Raw genomic sequence first — 15,174 nt, 5'->3', positions numbered from 1 at the left:
TACAATAGCCAAGATATGGAAGCAACCCAAGTATCTATCCATACATGAATGGATAAAGAAGATGTGGTATACACATACACAATGGGATATTACTCAGCCATAAAAAAGAATGAGATCAAGGGGCACCTGGGTGGCTCAGTTGGTTAAGCATCCGACTTTTGATTTGGGCTCAGGTCATGATCTCCCAGTTTGGTTTGTGAGTTTGAGCCCCATGTCAGGCTCTGTGCTGACAGTGTGGAGCCTGCTTGGGATTCTCTCTCCCTCTCTGTTCACCACCCCCACTCCATTCTCTCTCTCTCTCAAAAAAAAAAAAAAAAAGAATGAAATCTTGCCATTTGCAACAACATGGATGGACCTAGTGGTTTAACACTAAATGAAATAAATCAGAAAAAGATAAATACCATATGACTTCATTCATATGTGAAATTTGAGAAATAAAACAAATGAACAAAGGAAAAAAAGAGACAAGTAATAAAACAGACTCTTAAAATACAGAGAACAAACTAGTGGCTGCCAGAAGGGGATGTGGGTGGAGGGATAGGTGAAATAGATAAAGGGGATAAGAGTACACTTATCTTGATGAGGACTGAGAAATGTATAGAATTGTTGAATCATTATATTGTACACCTGAAAGTAATATAACACTATTAATTATACTTGAATAAAAAAATTAAAAACAAAACTTTTTAAATGCGTAAAAACTAAAGCTAGTATATATTCAGTATGGTCTTCATAAATTTGGATTTTAATTAGCACGTGTATTTGGGAAATTAGTCCCTCTTATACATCTGAGACATTTTTACTCAATCTTTAGAAAATTATTGGTGCTTATAAAATTCAAGGGCCACTAAAAAAGTTCCCTGACCCCAGAGATTAGAGAGTCAAATACTGAAAATCATATTCCTATAACAGTATCTCCTAGACTCAGATTTTTTTCAGATTTCATGGATCAGCAAAATTTCCAAAGCAATATGGAGATCAACATAAGATTCACAACTTTCTGTTTAGTAAATTAGGGGCATGAAACAGGAAGCAAATATATACATATAATATGTTAATATCTTCATTTAATTAAAGAAAGGACATTTTAGCACCCAAAAAGGTGTGAATGACCTAATCTCAAAGAATGATCCTTGGGATTGAATTAATTTAGCTTATGAAATTCACTATATTGTCTTTATTTTTCCTATTTTACCACTTCTGATAAAAACTTCTCATGGCAGGGCATCAGTGGAGGGGTCAAGTTTGGCAACCAGTGCTCTGAACTATCTAATGACATTGTATGTTGTAACATGAAAGAGGTGAATGAAAGAGCCACTTTAGAGTTTTCTCTTGCAAAATAGGTGATAGTTGATGGTTGACTTGAGATGCGGGTTTTCAAATATTTGCTGCATATAAAAGTCACCTGGAAAATTTTTAAAATTCTTGGTGCCCAGACCATAATCTTTATCAATTTTGTCAGAAAAATAGAATCTCTAGGGATAGGTATTTTTTAAAACTTTCCAGGAGATTCCAGTGCGCATCCAAGGTTGACAACCAAAGCTAGCACCTCACTCCTCAGTTCAACAACATCACCCTCACCTGGGAACTTGTTAAAACTGCAGAGTCACAGGCCCCACTCAGTTTCACTGAATCAGAATCTGCGTTTTAGCAAGGTTTCCAGGTGGTTAATTTGCATATTAAAGTTTGAGATGCCTAATAAAGACAGAATTGAGGCCACCATATTTTTAAAAGTACCATTCTTTTCTTGGAACCCTAACCAGGCCAAAAAAAAAAAAAAAAATCAAGAGATGGCAGCTCACAGAAACAGAGAATTTTGTCCATAATCTTGCAGCAGGGAGTGCTTTCTAGTTCAACTGAAGGAAAAAAAGCATCTCAAATCCTGAGAAATGAATAATCCACTCCACTAAAGCCTCCTCATTAGAATAACCAGCTGCCCTTTCCCATCGGATGCCCTAAGGCAATGGTCCCCAAACTTTGGTGTGTATCAGAACTAAATCAAGAACTAATAAACTACAGAGACCCACGTTCCTGAAATTGGGGAGAATCTGGGTCTTTGTCCTATTACCAAGTTTCCTGGGTAACACAGATAACCTTAAAAACGTTGAGAACCACTCTCCTAAGGCATAGGCTTCTATTTAAAATAGAAGAATTTTAGGTCTTCTTCATTTTCTTCAAGATCTTAATACAAATTTCTTCCACAGTACAGATATACTGATGCTTCATACTATAGAATACAGGCTTTTAACTCTATCATGATGGAGTAAGTTAGATGGAGATAGATATCCCACTAAGGTCTATAACTATAATTATTAATTCCTTATTTCAGGTGAATTAGTTAATTTTATTAAACCTAAAATCCTATGAGAGAGAGAGGTAGCAGAGTGACTGGAAAAGACTTCTTTAAATATACATCACTTCCTAAAAAGTGTATGCAAATAGGATAAAAAAAAATCTGGATTAACCATTGCAGTTGACCTTCTGGAATCTCATGGAAGGAAAATGGGATTTTACTTCTTTTGTAGCTTCTCAAATAATTTTGGGGAGCTAGAACCATGGGTCTCCAACCTCTTATGGTTTCAAGAACTTTACAGTGTATTGTTGAGTTTTGTTAGATTTAGTGTGGTATTGCATGTAACTGTTATCTTAAACATATAGATGAGGAAACCAAGTCCTGGCAAACCTCAAAGTAGTTAGAGCAAGGTCAGAAAAGAATGAAGAAAGATGAGGCTAAAAGAGGGAGACATGAGGGGGCAAATGGAGGAGTCAATGCCCTATAGATACGAATTTTTCAAGATCAAAAAAGGGCTGTTGTAGTTCCCTCCCTTGAACAATCCCAAGAGCTCTCGAAGCAAAGCAGCCAAAAGGGAAACATGAATTTACTTGCCCTGTTTATAATGCAGAGTTGGTATCCCTGGAAACCGTATGGCCTAATATTATGGGAAAGCACCTGGTCTGCTTTATTGAGGTTGCCCAACACCTCCTGGAAAAGAGGTTCTTGACCTTGGCTACCTGTCAGTACTCCCTATGGAGCTGTAAAAATCCTGATGCCACCTTCTGTCCTTTGAAAAGTTAAAGCAGAAGATGAGGTGGGGGATTCACATGAATGTTCTTAAAGGTTTCCAAGTTATTCCAGTATGAAGATAAGACTAAGAACCAATGTCCTCAAAGATAAAGAGAGGAGGAGGGGGACGGTGGGATATCCTGCTGCTGGATGGAACTATGGATCAATGTGGAGGAGGAAAGTCTTAGTAGTTGCTGAAATCTCAACATGGAATGCTATACTGGAAAGAACAAGATCTCATACACTTATAGAAGTATTTTCCTTTTAGCCCAGTCACTATCAAGAACAGTCCCGTGGCAGCAGCAGTGGCTATAATCTTTTCCCTCTCAACACTTGTAAGTATCCCTAGTGCCTAGAATTTGGTCTTAATATTGTTCTATTAAAAAAAAAAAAAAAAGGAACCAGAAACTATTAGAGGATAGTCAATTCTATGTCCTTGCACTGGACAAAAATCAATATATGTCTGTAACACCCTGTTGTTTCCAGGAAGCAAAAGCAATTTTATTTATTTTTATTTCTTTTATATTTCTTTCTCTTTTTAAAGTTTATTTATTTATTTTGAGAGAGAGAGCAAGAGAGAGAATCCCAAGCATGCCCCACGCTGTCAGCCCAGAGACTGATGCAGGGCTCAAACTCATGAACTGGGAGATCATGACCTGAGCCAAAACCAAGAGTCGGATACTTAACCAATTGAACCACCCAGGTGCCCCTCAAAAGCAGTTGTAAAATTGCAGAGGCAGTGCTAGAAGGGAAAAGAATCTACTTAAAGGAGCTCCTATTTGTCAAGTTGTGATCACTTATAGTAATAAAAATCATCAAATACAACAAGTTGTGCTTGTAGAAGTCCATGATGCTAAGAAACGGGTTAATATAAAGAAAATGTACAAAATATAATTGTAGTATCAATGAACAATGAGTATTACCACGTACGCTTCAATTTATTTACTTAAGAAAGTACTTCCATATAACTATATACATACAGATAGATATTTTGTGGGCTATTGTTAAGTATATTTCTGTTTATAAAGCATAGATGCATATCATTTTTAATATGTGTAAATCACAAAGAATTGCATTAACTTATAAAGCAAATTCCTAGAGACAGTAGAAACTGTACAATAAATGGACAGATGCCCTCAGCATTTGTGGTTTTATATAAAGTGAGGAAGAGTCCAACAGTTAACTAGCACCAGTTACAATATTCAATTTCCAATTAGAAAGATGATACAACCATTTATTCCAAAATAACTTAGTTAACTGTCCTAAAGAAGAATCTAAATTTTCAGACACCTCCTGTCTCTCTGGGAATAAAACTTCTTGATGACCCAACTAATTCTAAAACAGTGTCATTAAGAAAGGCATATACTTTAAAATATCGCAACCAGGCTAGGTTAGTATGTCATAAAAACATTACAGTGGGTCTGCCAGAGATTAAAAACAAAGAAAATCAAATTTAAAGGATATTTTATTTTTGGTTTTTGTAAAAAGTCAGAATTTATATGAAAAATGAAAATCGAGATCCTATGATAGACAGAATAATGCCCCCCCGAAGATGCCCATGCCCTAATACCCAGAACTTGTGATTGTGTTAGCTTAGATGGCAAAAGGAGTTTTGTAGATATGATTAAATTAAGGATCTTGAGACAGAGAGATTATCCTGGGGTGGGCCCAATAGAATTGCAGTGGTCCTCATAAGAGAGAGGCAAGATGTCGGAAAAGAGAGAAGATGCTAGCCAGGCTGCTGGCTTTGAAGGTAGAGGAAGCTGGAAAGGGCAAGGACTTGGATTCTCCCCTGGAGCCTCCAGAAGGAGCATAACCCCATGGAACCTTTAGACATCTGACCTCCAGACGTGTAAGATAATAAATCTGTGTTGTTTTAAGTCACTAAATATGTTAAGGCACCGACAGGAAACCCATATAGATCCATGATAAAAAGTGAAAACTATGTCATAAAAAATATATTCAGCCTAGTGGTTAGCAACTTGAGTTTATTTCATCTTGAACCTACCAAAATTGAGTATTTAGCAACCCATTCAACCTGCTTTACTAGCCTCCTGAGATGACTTTTTTTTCTTTTTACCAGATGAGCCTGGTAAAATTACATACATAAGTTCTGAAAAGGTATCAAAGTAGTCTTTTGTAGAATTTCTGACAAATCAGCAATTGATAGAAGTTTAAATTCCAGGACCATATAAGGATAAGAATAAAAGTAGGGATGGGGCACCTGGGTGGCTCAGTCGGTTAAGCATCCGACTTCGGCTCAGGTCATGATCTCGCGGTCCGTGAGTTCAAGCCCCACGTCAGGCTCTGTGCTGACAGCTCAGAGCATGGAGCCTGTTTCAGATTCTCTGTCTCCCTCTCTCTCTGACCCTCCCCCGTTCATGCCGTCTCTCCCTGTCTCAAAAATAAATAAACGTTAAAAAAAATTTTAAAGAATAAAAGTAGGGATAAGAATGTAAAACAACACCTATGATGTCAATAGCGGTGTGCCCAGTTTTGTTGTTAGAATATTAATCAGCTCTGTAATCAATATGCCATTTTATTTATATCTTTTCCTTTTAAAAATGTTTAGAGCATTCAAGGAAATCTGAAATGCTAGGCTTATGATTACGTTAAATGTTTAAAAGCATTTGATTATTTTTGCAATTAGTGTTTAAATGGTTGAGGAGACTTGTTTTGTTCATTTGACATATATTTCATTTATTGGTTAAGTAGTATGTGAATGTTTAAAGAAGTTGTTCTGAAACTTGAACACGCATCAGAATCACCATGAGGGCTAGTTGGAAAACAGCCAGTTGTGTCTCTCAGTAGGTGTGGGTTGGGGCCCCAAAGAATTTGAATTTTTTTTTTAATGCTTATTTATTTTGGAGAGGGAGAGAGAGCACAGTGAGGGGGGCACAGAGAGAGTGGCACAGAGGATCCGAGGCGGGCTCTGCACTGACAGCAGAGAGCATGATGCAGGGCTCAAACTCCTGAACCAGGAGATCATGACCTGAAGTCCAACGCTAACCAACTGAGCCATCCAGGTGCCCCAGAATTTGCATTTCTAACAAACCCCCAGGTACTGCTTATGCTGCTAGTTTGGGGACCACATTTCAAGAACCACAAAGGAATGTTAGCTATTTTATGTTTCAAGGAATGCTAAATGCTTGATAAATTCACGAGACTAATATGTTGGACAGTAAACAAGGTACAAAAAGTAGGTCCATTCCTTTAGGCACAAAAAGCCCCTGGACATTAAAGCATCTATGGGCAAAAGGGAGTGCAAAAAAGCTTGATAGAAAATGTCACTTCAAGGGCACCTGGGGGGCTCAGTCGGTTAAGCATCCAACCCTTGATCTCAGCTCAGGTCATGATTATCAGGGTCTTGAGATTGAGTCCCACATCAAGCTCCATGCTGACTATGCTTGAGGTTCTCTCTCTCTCTCTGTGTCCCCTTGCTCCTCCCCAGCTTCTGCTCTCTCTCAAAAAAACTAAAAGGGGTGCCTGGGTGACTCAGTCTTTGAGCGTCCAACTTCAGCTCAGGTCATGATCTTGCAGTCTATATGTTCAAGCCCCACTTTGGGCTTGCTGCTCTCAATGCATAGCCTGCTTCAGACCTTCTGTCCCCCTCTCTCTCTGTCCCTCCCCCACTTGTGCTCTGTCTCTCTCAAAAATAAATAAAACATTAAAAAAAAGTAAAGAAAATTCCACTTCAATCCTTCCACCACAGAAGCTGATGGTGAAGTGGAATTAATGACACAGGGGAAAAGGAGCCACTCCCAGATTGTTTCCACACTGGAATCACTTGTGGAAATAAAGATGTTAAAGACCTTTAAGTAGACAATTCGTATTTATTTTGCAAATGATGCTGCTTTCTACTTTATGTTTAAAGTTACGATAAATCATAAAGAAGTCACCATTCTTAGTTTTCTTCTTCCAAGCTACTAAAGATCTTTAAAAAACAAAAAACTTTTCATTGGAAACAATGACAAACCTATACCTAGAGCTGGATTTACGGGCCCATTAATAGTAATCTGGGATTTTGGTAGCTCTCCATCAATTGAAAACCCCAGTTTTAAACATTGTGAGAGCTGTGTTGTATGTGCTACAAATGAAAGGCTGACAAGGTAAAATACTCTCTGGCTCTATAATGACTTGATTTTTGTCTGTTTTCATTTCCATTGCCTATAGAGAGAGAGTTCTGTCTGCCTTCTGTTGCATTCCTGCAGTTTTGTAGACAATCTTAGGCATCTGTCAACAACGGTAGCAAAACAGCCTTTGCAAAATCCAGATTACCCAATGTTAAACTTTCTCATACATATCATTTTCCTCTGGAGGTTTGATAGCCAATATTAGGGTTTAAAAATAATCCACAAGTTAAAATATGTATTCAACTTGATTTTACCTAAATGTTTAAAATGTGGTCTATTCCACACCCCCACCCCACCTCCCCACCTTCATCTTCTCTTTCCTTACTGTGTAGAACAAGGAGAAACATGGCATAGGACTGTAAATGAAAAGACGATTCAGGAGATAAAATGTTAACATTGATTACTTCAGACTGATGGCAGTATTGATGGTTCTATCTATATTTTTAAATCTCTTTTAGTATTTCCTACCAAAAAGAGTATTACGGTAATAACCACAAAAAACCTCCTATCTTTCAAAAAAGAAAATTCCCTCCAAACACGATTTTGCAAGTAATTGAAAATGAACTAGAGCTTCTTAGAGCAATGGCTAATTCTTGGCCTTGGTAAAGAAATGAGCAAGATGAGCCTGGAACATCGTGCCATATCAAAAAGCAAGGGAGTTATCAAAGGCTAATAGAGTTATGTCAAAATGACCCAGTAGCCAATTTGAGGACAGATCACATTGGCCAAATGGGGGATAATTTGAGCACCGATAAGAACAATGATGGCAGTGAATTGAAACCTTCAAATATATTAAAATACATGACTTTATAAAGATACTAAAAAACGGAAGAACATGGACAAGTCATAACAAGACCAATTTCAACTCAATGTAGAAGAGAACTCTCAGGTGGTTTGTATAAACTCTCATCAGAACAGTCAGACTGCATCAGTATGAAACTAGATAGCCCAGGGTATAGAGTGCCCTGAGAGCAGATGCTTCCATGCAAGCTCAAGGACAATTTTGAGGAAATGGAGTAGAGGCGGCATGAAAAGGATGGCTAATCTAAATAACCCATAAAGACCTTTCTGACTTTGGATTTCTATTATTCTTTGACATTTTTTCCTTTGGTATAAGATCAAAACTTTTAAATGAATTAACTGAAATGTCCAGAAGGCCAAAACAAAACAAGGCAAAAAATACTATAAGCAAAGTCCCCCATGGCCCCAGGAAGGCCTGATGCGGACTCTGTATGGTCGGGTGAACAGATACGAAAAAGCAAACAAACAAACATAACAAACAACAACAACAAAACAGGAAAAAAAGCCACCAATATATAGTGTTCTGGGCCAGATCTTAAGAGCAAATGTGGATATTGATGAGATGGACAATCACATAACAATCCTGATGCTGTCAGAAATCGAGTTGTTCCTAAACTCATTGGAATGTGATGAATGCATTGCACAAGCCAGAGACAAACATAACTTGTGTTCTCATAGGGCCCTGCCATGCATTCTTCCTTTTGTCCTTATCCTGCCTTAAATCGGACGGTGTGCCCCCTGAATTCCAGTTTGTTACCAGTGACACCTCCAATCAGTTGAATAGCTGACTGGCAAACAGTGGGAGGAATTTTTGGCTGTGCATGACACCACTGAGAACTCTGTAATTATTACAAAATGGATTATTTCCTGTTTTTATTTTTTAGTGAAGCAGGCCAAGGCCTTAGAGGAGACATAGACTTTATCCCCAATGTAAATTGGTCAAGGAATAAACTTGTTAACAGAGTCTCCCTCCAGGAGAGAGAACATTCCATGTGCTCTGATATCTCTACCCAGGTTATAATTTTAGTTGTATCAATATAAGAATAATGAGGAAACAAAATAATACCTTTAGCAAACCTAGATGGGCTCCTCTCAAATGGTCTGGTGTTGGAAGAAACCCAGGGATGTTTAATAATTGCCACATGCAATTTATTCATGAAAGCTTCTATAATGGCCAGATTATTTTGACTTGGATATTATGCCTTGTGTTGAGGACCTCGGGGATAAATGGGTACGGCATCATGGCATTGAGAATGACCTCCTCAAAATGTGCTATAGGAATTTCAGTGTTGGGTCACCGTACGCTGACTAGGGGACCACAACGAGTGATGTCTCACATTAAATCAGAGCTTGTCCTGGGATTGAATTAGGCCATAATTTGGTTCAATCAGTATTACTTGAATTTATTCTGTGTGCCTGTCCTTCATAAACATTATCTCATGTATCATCATGTAACTCATTAAGATCAGTATTTGTACCTCCATTTGCTAGCTTAGAAACCTAAGAGTCAGAGGCAACTGCTCTAAACCACAAGACCAATGTGGTACGAGCTGTGACGTAAACTGAAGCCCAGCCCTGCTTCAAAGCCTCTGCAGTTTACACTACGGCAAATTGCCTCTAGACTATGAATGGTCATAGTTCATGTTGGGAAGGACTGGCTTTTGTTACCATTCACCCAAGGATATACAAATGTCATGCCTGCTAGCTTTTTGGTGACCTCTGTAAAGATTCATGGAGATATCATATTTCCACTATATATATATATATATATATATATATATATATATACACACACACACACACACACACACACACACACAAACATACCAATTTCTTAGTTCCTAATTAGGTACCAATATTTAAAACATTTTTTAGAGCAGGGAGGGGGAAGGGGGAAGGGGAGGGGCAGGGGGAGAGGGAGAGCAAGAATCTTAAGCAGGCTCCATGCTCAGCACAGAGCCTGGCATAGGGCTCAGTCTCACGACCATGAGATCATGACCTGAGCTGAAATCAAGAGTTGGATGCTTAACTGACTGAGCTACTCAGGTGCCCCTAAAACGTTTTAGTAAGAAACCTAAGAAAGATTGCCTTTTTCAGGCTTGATATCACTGGTATAAATACCTTTAATAGTAGTATTCCAGCTTTTTAAAAACATTCCTTTCAATATGACAGTGGTTCACTCCACTTGAGGACTGTGTCTCATCCACAAATCCCTCTATAACTTCCAATATTTGAACTGTCAGAATGACAATGATTTGAAAGCTTTCCGTGTTGTTACAGGGGCATGCGGATATGTGATTATGTAGTGGGTTGAATGGTGTCCCCTAAATTCATGTGAAGTTCACCTGGAAACTCAGAACGTGACCTTGTTTGGAAGTAGGGTCTTTGCAGATGTAATTGGTTAAGATGAAGTAATACTGAGGTAGGGTGGGCCCTACATCCGGTAATGGATGTCCTCATAAAAAGAGGAGGGGATACACAAAGACATACAGAGAAGCAGCCCACCTGACCGTGGAGGCAGTTTGGAGTGACGCAGCTACAAGCCAAGGAACACCAAGGAGGGATTCTACCCAGAGCCTTCAGAGAGAGCATGGCTTTGCTGACACATTGGTTTTGGACTTCTCGCCTCCAGAGCTGTGAGAGAGTAAATAATCTCTGTTGTTTTAAGCCACTAAGTTTGTGCTCGTTTGTATGGCAGCCCTAAGAGACTAATACAGTGGTTTATGCTGCTTTTCCTTTCTACTACTTTTCCATTGGTAGAACACATTCTAGCGATTGCTACCATAAGTAAATTACAGCTATAGGGAAAGTGAGTAGAGTGGAACCAGCATCACGTTGTTGGGTTCTACAGGAAGCCTTTCGTACTCATGGTTCCTGCAGCTGTATGACTAAGTGCCGTATTACAGTGAGATGACTGTGGAGCTATTATGCCCCTTTCACTGATGGACTCAGAACATTAGGCATAAACAGCTGTGATTATGGAAGAACGAGAAAGCCCTGAAACTGGAGTGATAATGCCCCACTGCTGTTGCTAAGTTCCATCCGATTTCAAACTTCTGAAGGATGCATCATCTCAGTCATGCTAAGGTGTCACTTCTGGTGTCACATGTAAAAGGACAAGCCCACAGTGAAGGGGAAAATAGACTATCCAACTCGTAACCCCAGGAGAGCACCAGAGAATTGGCAAAATCTGAAAACACCCTCACAGCTGAAGTAAATTTACCTGAAAAAATACGTATCTGTTGTGTCTTCTGGTATGTTACGGGGTGGGAAAGAATTGCTGAGAGAGACTTTTCAAAAGAGGGAATTGAGCAATGCTTGATTCTCTCTGATGGGTGCTTGGCTCTACAGGGATCCACACTGAACTGCGGAAACAGTTCAGATCTTGAGGCTGTCCTCCTATGGGTGCAATATGTGCTCCCTTACCAGTTAGGGTGCATCTAGGTAAAGGATATTTAGCAAAATCCAGAAGAGATGAGAGCTCAGTTGTGCAAAAATGAGTTAACACAGCAGTTCTGACGTGGCTGTCTTCGAAAGGCCTACTGACAGGGCTGGCCCTCAGCTGGCGTCTGGGAACTTAGACTTCGGGAGGGTTTCCACCAGTCCTAGAAATAGTAAGGATGGTTCACTGCCTACATTGTATAAACACTATGGATGATGTTGAACACTTCCCTTCCTCCTGGGAGTCCAGAACTTGGGTTTATGCTAGGCTGAGGGTGCCACGCAATCTAAAGTAACCCCCACAGATCACCCTGCTTTTGCTTCGTCCTAACACTCATCCCAACCTGCTGGTCTCGTCACGCTTTCTTTGTTTAGTGAAAGCCCCCTCCCTCTAGAGTATAATTTCCATGCAAACAAGGATTCTGTTTGATTCGACCAGCATTTCATTCTCAGTGCTAAAACAATTCCTGGAAGAAAACCTAGGCATTCAAGAAATATTTTTGAATAAACGAATAATGAAATCATTTGACTAAATAATTGACACTTTGGAAATTGCACTTAACAGCCTTCGGGAGGCTAGCCCAGTTTTGCCTTTTTCTTTTCTGTTGCCACATTCACTGTATTCCCCCTTTGGGTCTTCTCTCACCAACGGGCGGTCACTTTTTTTGTTTTATTCCACCGGGCCCCCAAAGTAGCCAGACAGGCGGATGGAGAGGCAAGGCCATCAATCAGTGTCAGGTGTGCACTGTTCTCTTGATTTGAAAAGGCCAGCACTGTCATTTAAACATCATCCCATCTCTTCGCATCTTACAAAGTTTAACTTCGACAAAAAGCAAGGAGAGGCAATTGCTATGGATTTTACGGTGCATATTGGCAGGGTAGATGTCATTAAGATTCACTTCCTTGCTTCTCCTGTTCAATTGCTTCTGTGAAAGGCAGTGGACTTCTCCTGTCTTCTTCAGTTTAGATTCATTGAATTTCGGAATCGCAGCCAGATGTTGTCAGATATTTTGGCAGAGGAAGCAGGAATGGGGTATACAGAAGAAAGTCAGATGCCACGGTAGCTACCCTGCCCCCCTTTCTGACATCCCCACCTTGCATTTCAGCCTCTTCTGTTTATTGCGCTATCCTTAGTCTCCTTGTACCTAAGTATTTCCTCCTGCCCTTCCCTAACTGTGCCTGTCCACAAGGTTCAGCCTTCTGCAGTTCTCCCACAATGCAGTTCTCCCACAGTCAGTTCTACCACTGAGCTTATAGTTCTATTTATCCAGCATTCAACTTCCCCCAAGGTCTATCTCAGTGGCCTGTGGACATTCGCATTGGAAGTTCAACCTTTAGTGCAATATGTCTAATACCTAATCTAGCACCCTCTCTCCAAAGCAGACACTCCTTTCATTTTTCTGCTTCTGCTAATGTATCCACAGATATTTTAAGAATAACCAATGTGAAATCATTTTGCCTCCACTATCAACGTACCCTTCACAATCGGTTATCATGAAACCATATAAATATCTTATTAACTGTCTCTTCCTTACCATTCCTTTAACTCACACACTAGCACAGTAGATTAACAGCACAACAGCCCCGGATTACTACACAACCTTGTAATTCGGGGTTTTGCAAAGTGTGGTCCAGCCACCCAGGCAACAGAATCATTTGAGGGGCTTGTTGAAGTATAAATTCCTCAAAACTGTCTGAGCTCTCACCCGCAGAGTTAGAATTTCTGAGTCTGGGCCCAGAATTCTGCATTTGTCTGCATTGGGACACCCCTCTGTTGAAGGCCTACCACTTCATAATCTAATATATTTGCATGCACTTGAGAATATAAATTGGGCCTTAAGGATCAGATTTCCCTCACTTTATAGAAAAGGAAACTACGATCTGGGGAAGTTTTCACCTATGACTCACAGTAGGTAAGTGGCAAAGCTTGGACTAGGTCTCGAGCCTTGTGATTTCCAAGCCATGCCTGACTGCTAGCCTTTTAAAGGCCTGCATGGAAGGTTGGCCCTTGGATGGCATCCGGGAATTTCAATTTGGGGAGGGTTTCCAGGACTGATAAGAGTGGCCCACTGTGCCTAGAATGTTTTTGTTTTTGTTTTTACGAACAATATGGTTTAAAGTGAATGCCTGCTCTCCTTCTGAGAGTCTGGATTTGGGTACATGTCAAATGGAGGATGCTGTGTGACCAGCCTCCAGTAAAAATCCCGGGTACTGAGTCTCTAAGGAGCTTCCCTGGCTGGGAGCATTTCACACCTGTTGTCACAACTTGTTACTAAGGGAATTAAACGGGCCTTGAGTGATTCCATGAAAAGGACTCTTGGAATCTTGCATCTGGTTTCCCTTAGACTTCGCTATATGTGCCTTTTCAGTTTGTTGATTGTGTTTGGTATACTTTCACTGTAATAAGTCACAGCTGTGAGTATGACTATATGCTGAGTCCGTGAATCCTCCCGGTGAATCATCAAACAGGGGGGTGGTGTTGGGGACCTCAAGACACATAAGTCAATGCTTTCCATAATGTATTTCACCATCTCTCTCCTGGATTATATATGAGAGGCAGTAGGGGTAGCCAAAATAGCATGGCCTTTAAAAAAAAAAAACAAAAAAAAAAAAACGTGATTTAAATGCTGACCTCACTGCTAAGCTCCATTACTTCTCTAAGTCATGGTTTTGTCATCTATAAAATTGGGCCAATAATACTTAATGTGTAAGGCTTTTACAAAGATTTAGAGATAATGTACAAGAGGGCCACCCTTTAGGGAGGAGCTATTATTTTTATTCAGAGTCTTTTGGGTAAGAAGGAATGATCAGAATGAATTCTATGGATCCACTTTTATGTATCCATATATCCACGTAGCAATGGAACTAATTACAGAGACTAAAAGGTCCCAATTACGTTGGAACTTGTGAGCAGATTGTTGTTCTCGGGACCTGTGTAGAGCTCCTCTAAGGATTTGCATGGGAATTGTTGTGTGCAGAGCAAACACAGCAAAGAACATGTTTATACTCATTCTCAGCTTTCAACCCATGCTTGGTTATTTGTCTCTTGCTTTTGGGCTCCTGCCCACTCCACTGATTTCCGGGTCCTGAACTTTTTCTGGCTGTCAGTCTGCACCCCTTAACTCTTTATTGGATGTTCAGCCGTTCCTCCAAGTTTATCCTTTTTGCAACCACTACTTCACACATGACTTACCATCATTCGCTTGATTCTATATGGAAGATCCCCACTGAGACTTCTCCCCTGGATGTGCCCCTGGCTTCATCCCTTAACCAGCTTGTAATATTTGCTTAGGAATGAAGTATAGGTCACTTTTGTGGAAGCAGAAGTATTAGGCAAATGTAACCCCAGTCAGCAGCAGCATATTTGGAAGAAAAACTCGTTTAGGTTTATTTATTCTTTTTGTTCCATGCATCCGGAAGATGAACACAAATGCTTCTTAATACTAACATGGTCCTACCTGATATAATATCACTAAAAGGTCTAAAGATGAGTTATTTCAAATCTAGCAATTCAGAGGAGGTAGATTCTTCAGTACATATGAGGGTAGCTTCCATAAAAAGTAGTGTTGCAAGGACACTTTATGGCATATCATTTTTGGGAAAAAGTCATTAGTCTTTGATATCAAGGGTGAAATATTTAAACAAAGACATTTGCTCTGTAGTTCTCATTCAAACATGCTATAATGGTGACAGCATTTCATGGGGAGTCCGGGGGGGGGTCTATATTTCAGTCTT

The 15,174-nt window shown here is 39.8% G+C and overlaps 1 protein-coding gene across 1 annotated transcript in view; it reads right to left on the bottom strand.

Annotated features, from left to right (window-relative positions):
• OTC (ornithine carbamoyltransferase) overlaps window positions 1-15,174 on the bottom strand; it is a 61,204-nt gene that overhangs the window by 21,650 nt on the left and 24,380 nt on the right. The window lies entirely within an intron of this gene.

This window comes from Lynx canadensis, chromosome X (genome assembly GCF_007474595.2).
Source record: "Lynx canadensis isolate LIC74 chromosome X, mLynCan4.pri.v2, whole genome shotgun sequence".
Lineage (NCBI taxonomy): Eukaryota > Metazoa > Chordata > Mammalia > Carnivora > Felidae > Lynx > Lynx canadensis.
The sequence above is the reverse complement of the archived record's forward strand: the minus strand, read 5'-3'. Positions and strand labels throughout refer to the sequence as shown.